The sequence below is a fragment of the Dendrobates tinctorius genome, unplaced genomic scaffold (genome assembly GCF_039654945.1).
Source record: "Dendrobates tinctorius isolate UK_male_01 unplaced genomic scaffold, ASM3965494v1 ptg000143l, whole genome shotgun sequence".
Taxonomy (NCBI): Eukaryota; Metazoa; Chordata; class Amphibia; order Anura; family Dendrobatidae; genus Dendrobates; species Dendrobates tinctorius.
This window is the reverse complement of record NW_027361810.1, coordinates 40823181-40831887: the sequence shown is the minus strand read 5'-3', so window position 1 is coordinate 40831887 and position 8707 is coordinate 40823181. Positions and strand designations below refer to the sequence as shown.

General features: G+C 39.8%; 1 protein-coding gene across 2 annotated transcripts in view; it reads left to right on the top strand.

Moving 5' to 3' along the window:
- The first annotated feature begins 6983 nt into the window (after positions 1 to 6983).
- LOC141049384 (bile salt export pump-like) overlaps positions 6984 to 8707 on the top strand; it is a 127643-nt gene continuing 125919 nt past the window's right edge. For both annotated transcript variants that reach the window (XM_073545806.1, XM_073545804.1), the window contains exon 1: positions 6984 to 7221. The gene's annotated coding sequence lies outside the window, so the exon portion shown is untranslated. The remainder of the gene's footprint in view (positions 7222 to 8707) is intronic.

Here is an 8707-nt window from a genome sequence, read left to right as displayed (position 1 = left end):
CACTCACACATTAGATACATATGGCACACACATCACTCACACATTAGATACATATGGCACACATATCACTCACGCATTAGATGCATGTCACACACATCACTCACGCATTAGATGCATATGGCACACATATCACTCACACATTAGATACATTTAAAATATTAAAGTAAATATTAGGATCACCTCCATTTCTTCTATTAAAAACACAGACAGAAAATAATAATAAAAAAGTTAAGTATTGCCAGGTCTGCATAAATATAACTTACAAAAATATAAAATAATTTAACGCATAGGGTAAATACTGTATTTTTTCCATCAAGTTAGCAATGTTTTTCTATAGATTTCCCCTGCGACGCCCTTCGCAGAGAAAATATAACCTTACAAGTCAGCCAACCAAAGTGGCTATGTGTTCGTAGAGATATAATAGGGCACTTAGATATGGGATGTCCTAGTGAGGAATCCCCCTAACATCGCTGCCTGTTATCAATAATCACTCTCATAAGGGAACTCTGTGTGTTCAGCTTAGCACAATGTGACAAGCAGTACGAGGACATACGGACAATACATAGGGAATAATATGACTGGATTTACAGGAGGCTTTTGTCTATTTAAGTAATGATGATTTATTAAATGCTTGTGAAAAATCAGGGTGTATATCACTGATCAGTAATAATTTATGACATTGTTTGCCAGGTCTAGATAAAAAGTTCAATAACTTTACGGTCATTGAACCCAATGTCCCAACAGTATCCTTCTTTGCTCACTTCTAGGAGCAATTAATCCATTTGTAATCCATTATAATGATCTTTGCACATTTTATACAGTGTAGTTTTGGCCAATGTCTAAAGTAAGCCCCTTTTGCCATAAGGTCCCTGGTCAACTGCTTGTTTTGCCTCCCTAAGGCCTCTTTCACACATCCGTTTTGTGCCATCAGGCGAGATCCGGCTTTTTTTTGTAAAACCGGATCCGGCAAAATGCAATGCCGGATCCGGTTTTTCCCCATTGACTTGTATTAGTGCCGGATCGTGCCGGGTGGCATTGCGGTTCGTCCGTTTTTTGCCGGATCCAGCTATTTGTATCATTCCAGCGTCTGGAAAAAACGGCTACTGTAACGTATTTTGTCTCCGGCGAAAAAGCCAGAAGTGCCGGATCCGACGCTTCCAGCTTTTTGCCACAATGAAAGTCTATGGGCGCCGGAATGCGCCAGATCCAGAAAAAGACTGATCCAGCCACCGGATCCGTTTTTTTAAGTCTGCGCATGCTCAGATCCAATTGGCCAGCCCCCAGGAAACAGATATAACCTGCTAGACGGATCCGGCAGAAAAACGGATCCGTTTCTACAGTTCTCCAAAATTCACGCCGGATCCGTTTTTTCTAAAAATAGCCGGATCCTGCCTGACGGCAAAAAAACTGATGTGTGAAAGTAGCCTAACGCCATCACTGTGTGAATACACAAGGCATTGTAAGGACTTAGGGTCCCGTCACACTAAACGATGCACCAGCGATCCCAACAACGATACGACCTTGTCAGCATCGCTGGTGCCTCGCTACATGATCGCTGGTGAGCTGCCAAACAGGCAGCTTGACCAGCAATCAGGACCAGCTAGGACGCTGGTATCCAGGGTAAATAGCGGGTAACTAAGCGAGCGCGTCACTTTGTTACCCGCTGTGTACCTTGGATACTAGCTCCCAGCGTGAGCACAGAGGAATCCAAAGTACACAGCGGGTAACTAAGCGACGTGCGTGCTTAGTTACCCGATATTTACCTTGGATACCAGCTCCCCGTGTCTGCTTACAGCGCTGGGAGCTCGCTGATCGTTGCTCTCCCGCTGCCACACGCAGCGATGCGCGCTGGCCAGCGGGAGACCAACTATCAAAGAACGGCCCAGGACATTCCTGCACGATCAGCGATACCCGGCGGGGGGGCTGGTCGCTGATACGTGTCACACACAGCGAGATCGCTGTTGCATCACAAAATCAGCGATCTCGCTGTGTGTGACGGGGCCTTAAGGAGTTCTAAAGACAAACCCTGACATTCTCTCTGAAGACACTTCTCATTTTTCTTATTTTCCCTTTTCTTTCCTTTTTTTTCCAAGAAACATAACTTTTTTTATATTTCTGTCATAGCCCTGTGCCTGTGAGGACTTTTTTTTTTGTTTATTGTTTCTAATTACATTATTACATTTACAATATAATGTACTAAAATCCAGTAAAGTCATTTTCTGGGTGTGGAATGAAAAAAAGTCCAGATCTAGAAATGACATGATAACTTTACTCTGTGCGCAGTTACTATTAAGGCAATAGCAAATTCATCGTAAATAATTTTATTTAATGTTTTTCTTCTATTACAGGAAAAAAAATAAAATTAAAATAAATTAAAATAAAACCTCTTATGTGGCTATATTCTAGGACAAGGAACCTGAGGGCACTACAAAATGAGTAACGGGATAGCAAATCACACACTTAAATATATACAAATAAGCTAGCTTCATCACGTGATTTCTGTGACATCGTCTCGAGAGGGCAACCGCAATGACGTCATCTCTTTTTAAAGGTATATTGTCTTAATTGTATTATATTGTGTATTATAATATTTCCGGATGCAATCTCATCTTGCCATCCATACTCCTGTTTACTAGGTAATGACCATATTATTTTATAACATATATAATGATAATTACCACTTCGGCATCAATATCCCCTGAGAAAGCCATGTTTTGTGGCGAAACGTGCAGGGTCATTTTCTCATGGCACCATGTTGTAGCTGGCTATTTCAACGTGCCTACTTACAGGTTACCTACTTCAGTCTTTCCTTTTCTGGGATTTGCTTGCTTTTCCTAAGCTGCCATCTATTTATTTCCAATACTTTGGGCAGGTTTATCCTTTGGATTTCCTTACAGGTTTTCCTCTGTTTAGGGGTACTTACCTTAATGTATACACATAGGTTCATTTTCCTTCCTTACCACATTTATGTGATTCTGACTAAACCTGTTATTTTTAATTACCAAAAAAAATCATCCAGCAATGATCAATAAAGTATTACTTCTCATTAGATAATTCGTCAACTAGGTCACCAATAGTTTTTACATGGAAACACCAAGAAGCATATCATGATTTTATAAAAATATATACATTTTATTTAACAAATAGAAACACAATATACACAAAAAGGATGCGATAAAAAGAGGGACCTACAATCCAAGCTGTGCAAAATTAGTATGCGGACAGCACAGAACGACCATGTTGATAGCACATACCATATACAAAAATATACCAAAAGAGACACCAAAAAAGGTTTTAGATATAATAATTTATCGTAAAATATGCATTACCAAATTTTTTATCAAACCTATTGCCCCTAAATAACAGGTGTGCTTAATAGGTGACAGGGACAACTTACAATATGATTATAGGTGATAAAGCACAAAACATGCCCCAATATATATGAACCAAAGTTGGAACAAAAGGAGATAAATATACCTGTCACCAGGAGCGCTGCCCGCCGCACATGTAATGGAGTCCCTCTGCCCCGACGCGCGTTTTGCTTCGCTTCTTTTTGTGTATATTGTGTTTCTATTTGTTAAATAAAATTTATACATTCTAATAAAATAATGATATGCTTCTTGGTGTTTCCATGTGAAAACTATTGATGACCTAGTTGATAAATCTGATATTTGTATGTTGTCTTTCATTTTATCCCATTTTATCCCCACTAAACACAACGGAGGAGGATAGTCTGCCCTTGTGTGGGCTTTCTGTTCAGTACATTTTTTTTTTCTCCTTCAACAGAGTTGTATGTGGGATTTTTTTTTTTTTTTGGAAGGGTGAGCTGTAGTTTTCATTACGGCCTGTTCACATGTTGAAAATTTGTTGCATTTTTTTTTCTGCGTAGATTTGTTGTCACATAACCTGAAGGATTTCCTTTGTTCCAGCAAGAGTGAATAAGAATCCTAAAGTCTCATGCCCACGACGCTTATTTTTTACTTTCAGATTGCAATCTGCAGCGTGTCAATTCTTTCTTCAGATTTCACTCATACTTTATGAATGAGGGAAAAATTTGCATCAAAAAACACTTGTAAAAAAACACATCAAAAACGAGTAAAAAAAATACTTAAGATGCACCAAATACAAAAATGCCCATAACCTAACCGATTATAGCTTTGTATACATGTCATAGAAGGGACCCCCTACTCAGGACCCCCACTATTAGTTATCTCACTGTTCACCACCATCTAAAGCCACATTTACTCCCCAACATGCTTCGATAAGAGAATAATACTCCCTACTTTCTATGTGATAAGAGCAGGATACACTGTCAAGAGAACAGAAGTAATCAATAGTTGGATGTTGTCCAAAAGCCTCTGTCAAGGTGTCGGTTTACTAAGTCCACATTATGGAATGAGTCAGATACTTTCATCAAGACAGTTTTACTTTCTGCCGTGTTATGTAGATAGTAAGCAATCTTTTTTTTAGAGATTATCTGCTCAAGAAATCCCTAGGTGGTCTTTAAGGGTGATTCATGCTGCCCAATTGGCGGGCAGCATGAATTGTAACCTGATTACATGATGACAGTCATATTATATTATGTATAATATAGTATATTATATTATGTATATATTGTATATTATTCTCTGAAATGCTCCAGTGTTTCAGAGAATATATATTTTGAAGATCCAGGAATCATAGCCGGAGACCGGACTAGTCCATGTCCGACTCAGGCTCGCTCTTCCTAGCATTGTTGGAGATGATTGACAGTTCACTCCCTCACATGCACATAGGGAGAGACTTAAAAATGACCTACAGCGGTGTGCTGGGAAGAGCCGGCCAGGCGCAGAGCAAGACTAGTCCAGGTCCGCCTCAGGCCAGCACTTCCCTGCACTGTTGGAGATGACTGACAGTTCACTCCCTCACATGCACATAGGGAGAGACTTAATAATGACCTACAGCGGTGTTGTGCTGGGAAGAGCCGGCCAGGCACAGAGCAAGACTAGTCCAGGTCCGCCTCAGGCCAGCACTTCCCTGCACTGTTGGAGATGACTGACAGTTCACTCCCTCACATGCACATAGGGAGAGACTTAATAATGACCTACAGCGGTGTTGTGCTGGGAAGAGCCGGCCAGGCACAGAGCAAGACTAGTCCAGGTCCGCCTCAGACCGGCTCATCCCTGCACTGTTGGAGATGATTGACAGTTCACTCCCTCACATGCACATAGGGAGAGACTTAATAATGACCTACAGCGGTGTACTGGGAAGAGCCGGCCAGGCGCAGAGCAAGACTAGTCCCAACTATGATCCCCTGCTGGATCTTCAAAGTATGCCAGCTATTTTGCCAAAATTGATATTTTCCCTTTAATGATAAAAGGAGATTTTAGAGAAACATGACAGCAAGAGTTCAATTTCCCTACAGCACTTCCACAGGTGAAATGATGCACTGCAGGAGAAAAGCGATGAACTGCGTGTGTAACATGTCATGAACACAATCTTGGACCTCCAGAATCAGAAGCAGTCTCTTTTCATCCTGGCCAATAGATGAGAAAAGTTGTGCACTTTTACATTTTGTAAGCTACCATAAACGACAGTAAACATTTTTCATACTGGCGCATGAAGCTGTCAAATTCTTTACATTTAGTTTCAAATTTTTTGGTTTGTCTTGATGTGACCTTCAATAAAAGTCAAAGGGCTTTCAGTTTTCCCCTCCAAAATAAAATAACGGAAGGTAACAGTTAAAAAATGGCAAAATAAGTGTTAAATACCCGTTAAAGCTCCTGCAGCTCCAATGTCACCTCTCCTCTCCCCAAAGTCTCTTGTTGGTAGGACTACCTCTCTAGATTGTAAGAACATGCACTCTTGATCATCCAAAATAGTACCTGCAGACATCTATTGTCTGATGCTCCAAGGAAGGATGCTCATGAAGAGAATGTCATTTTGTTTCTCAACAAGTCACTAGTAATAGATCTTGTGTACAATTTGCGGGTTCCATTGTATAAGAAGGACATAGTTGAACTAAAGCGGGTGTAGAAAAGGGTTATTAAGGGAATGGGTGGACTTGGGATGGGTGGACTGCAAAAGGCCGATTATCAAACTTGGTATTGTTCAGTTTGGAAAAATGAAGGTTTAAGGGTGATCTTACTACAGTGTACAAATGTATGAATGGACACTACAGAGAATATTCTAATGATCTTTTTAAGTCTAGGCCTGCGATGGGGACAAGGGGGCATCCTCTACGTCTAGACAAAAGAAGGTTTACTCCTAATCAGATTCTTTACTGTAAGAGCATTGAGATTATGGAACTCTCTGCCACATGATGTTGTCACTGTTGATTCACTAAAAAAAGTTCAAGAAGGGCCTGGATGCCTTTCTTGAAAAATATAATATTACAGAGTATAAGTACTTGAGTCGGTGATGGAGCGTTGATCCAGGAAACTGATCTCATATGTGAAATAGACAGGGAATTTTGCCCTGATAAGGGACAATTACCATCTGACTCATATTTTTCTTCTTCCTTTCAATCAACATGTTAGTTTAATTGTTTTTAAGTCGGAAGGTAGATATAAATCCATCAACCTATAGCCTAAGAAACCTAGCTCTTCTTGACTGGTTTCCCATTGCTGAGTTTCCTCTACTTCCCTGTAGATTACAACTCAGCCTGCTGCCGTAAACTCAACTCTGCGTCATTGGACCCCATGGTTTCCATTTTTTCCTCCTGTTTCCGTTCTGCCACATCAGCTTCCATGGCTCCATCAGGACCACACTGCTGCACTATCGTCATCTGTCCGTGCCGGCCAAGGGCTTCTAGACACAACAGTTAGGTTATATACTGGTTCTACTCCTTGCTGATGGGTCTACACGCTCAGATTATTATTGTGAATTACATGGGACTAATGGGACCTTTATCACTCCTTGGAATACAATGACAACATAATGATTAACCATCTGGTATGATAAAATATAGGATGGAACAGGAAGAAGGTTAATCAATGCTTTAAGGCAAGTGAAATGCAAAGATTCTCTATGAGACACAATTTTCGGTCAGATTATCCAGCATTCCACGTGACGTACTCGCTCCTTAACACAGGGTGTGAACTACTGATCAACATACTAATAGCAAATGATAGAGGGATCAACGCAGTGACAAGAAATCCCAGGAGTAGAACAGAAGACAACTACACAAACATTGATTATTGCCACTTGGAGCACGTAATAGTCACTAGTAGAGGAAAAATTGTAAGTAACTTTTAATTTACTCATTATTTTATTGTGTATGTTGGTAATTCCTTTTAGTTACTTTTCATGTCAAGACGTAATGCATTTTGTACAGGATATGTAGTGCTATAGACCAATAATTTCAGTGAGCCTCAAGTTCACATAAAGGAATAAAAAAGAAAGAAAAATAAACAGTGCCATGTTTGTAGCCAGTGCTACATGATTAAGAAGGCATCAAATGGCAGCAAGTGATGTGCCAAAAGACCTGTAGGGTTCTTATAAACCTCCTATGTGAGACCCTAAACTGACCATGACTGGCCAAAAGTGAGGTTTGGAATGGCATTGCTCATAGCTCCCGATTTATCATTGCCTAGTTTTGTGTGTTTTGCTTCTTTTTATCTTTGCACCCAATTCCTTATTTTTTGCACCTTTTTGAAGTTTAATTTATAATTATTCTTCTGGTTTTTTTTTGTTTAGCGATTCCAGATGTTTTCATCTGATTCATCAATTGGGACATTTAAAGAGAATCTGTCACCCCATTTTCGGCCTATAATATGCGGCCACCACCATCGGGGGCTTATCTACAGCTTTACAGAATGCTGTAGATAAGCCCCTGATGGCGATGGCCGCATCTTATAGGCCGAAAATGGGGTGACAGTGACAGATTCCCTTTAAAAAAATCTCAAAACTTGGCGCAACTTCACTCCAGTACTAACCCCCCCCCACCACCCCGGGTGTATTTTCGAGTATGCCAAGCTTTTGTCTCAAGTTTTGCACCTTTTAGCAAAAGCAGTTCAGTGCAGTAAAGAATACAATTTTTGAATTTGTGTCAAATTCATGAATCGTGTGCCCCAGTTTGATGAATTTGGTGCCAAAAACGACAACTAATACCAAAAGATGAAAGTGGAAAGTGACTTAAAAAAATAGCAAATGATGAATCAGGGACTTAGTGTTTACTTTGTTATATATTGCATTAGTAAGCTATGATATCTGGTATCATTGCACCCAGAAGTAGGATGACTTGGTGGGTAATCACTGTGGCACTTAGCTAAAATTGTTGAGGGTCATATAGACATGGTCTGTTTTAGCGTCCCTTGTTTTTTCAATCCATTTCATTCTATACACCAAAAAGTTTTTTTCCTACTTATTATTATGAAATTAGACTTATGTTTGTTTGTGTGGGTGAGATAATTTAAAATAGATGGTCAGTACACTTTTTCACGGCCACGTTTTTGTAGACAAGATAGAATGCATGGTTTCATTATAAATCCTAATTAGTAAAAAAGTCATACATGCACGGGCATGGAGACATACTGTATTTGCACTATATACAGTCATATGTTAAAGTTTGGGCACCCCTATTAATGTTAACCTTTTTTCTTTATAACAATTTTGGTTTTTGCAACAGCTATTTCAGTTTCATATATCTAATAACTGATGGACTCAGTTATATTTCTGGATTCAAATGAGGTTTATTGTACTAACAGAAAATGTGCAATCTGCATTT